Genomic DNA, 1546 nt, shown 5'->3' with positions numbered 1-1546 from the left:
CTAAGAGATAGGAAGATTTAACAAAGATAGCCCTTTCTCACTTAAATCCAATTCACTTACATGGCATCACCTCCCTCATGTCATGTTCCTCTTTGAGAACCAAGGACAAACATTTACAATATAGTGGGATAGATCTAGATTTGAATAGAACTTCAGGGTCAGATTTGTCCACTTCATTTGTTTTGTGAATGAGGAAACCCAGACCTGGTTTTATGACTGGTCCAAGGTCTCATAAGTATATCAGAGGTGGGATAGGAGACCAATTCCTTTGATTTCTGAGCCAGGCTCCTCCATCATTTATGGAAATCTGAAGGAAGCTAAAGATTATAAGAGAATGAGAAGACATTTGTATCCCATACAAAAGCAACTGAATGAGGAGTTTAAGGAATAGCAAATTGGTTAGTTGGGTATGGAAAATTGGTCAAAATGCAGATTATAACCTCTATATAAGAATAGATAAGTCTTGAGAGTTACCTGAACTCAGAGAGATTAAGTGATTTGTTCATGATAACATAGTTAATAAGTTACTAAGGCAGTATTTGAGCAAGGCTTTCCTGACTCCAAATTCAGCATTCTTTCTACTAAACTAAATTGTTCCTCCCTGAAGAGTAGTAATGTGAAATAAAATAGTATTGAGCCCAATAGAAAAGGTAACAAGGTATCAGGAAGTTCTGGAACTAGGAAATTTAGTCTGGTCAGTGTACATTATGGAGGTTTGCCAACAGGTAGCAAAACTCCAGTTTTGAAGTTATGATTAGGAGGACAACTCAAGGAACAGGACTATAGGAACAGGACCAGAGAAAGAATCAAGGAGAGCTTCTAGACTTGGAGTTCAAGTCATATGCTTGTTTTCTCAAAGGGTAATAATACAAATGTCCAGCTGAATATTGGGAGTGGGAGAAGTACTAGGACTGATCTGATATTAGATTACCTATTTTAATTTCTCTAACAAAGGAAAACAATTGGTCAGAGTCTGTATAACTCTAAACCTAAAAGGGCACATTATATACTCCTGACTTAAAAGGTTAAAGACAGGAAGAGGTAAGGTTCATTTACATATAATGCTACTTGGCTATTAAATTTTCTGTATTTTTAAGGGAAAGAAATTAAAGTAAAAATAAATCACACACACACACACACATATATATAAATACAACATGCATGAGATAATGAGAAAACCCAACAAATAACTTTTGAACTGAAAATAACATATGTGATGGAGAGCAGAGCCAAGATGGTAGAGAAGATACACATTTCTTTCTGACCTCAACTCACGTTCCTCCAGTTAATTACCAAATTCAGCCTCTGAATTAGTTTTAGAATGGCAGAACCCACAAATATTGGGAGTGCAACAAATAACCAGCAGATGATAATTCTGAAGCTCTCCCGAAAATTTTGAAGCTCTCCTGTTTCAATCAGGACAGAAGGAAGTGGAACAAGCGCAAGCAGACTGAGCACAGATGCTGAGTGCAAGCAACACACAGACCTGGGGCAGCAAGGACTTCCTGCAGTGGAGAATCCATAGGGAAGAATCTACAGCGGTGTT

The sequence above is a fragment of the Antechinus flavipes genome, chromosome 1 (assembly GCF_016432865.1).
Source record: "Antechinus flavipes isolate AdamAnt ecotype Samford, QLD, Australia chromosome 1, AdamAnt_v2, whole genome shotgun sequence".
Lineage (NCBI taxonomy): Eukaryota > Metazoa > Chordata > Mammalia > Dasyuromorphia > Dasyuridae > Antechinus > Antechinus flavipes.
The sequence above is the reverse complement of the archived record's forward strand: the minus strand, read 5'-3'. Positions refer to the sequence as shown.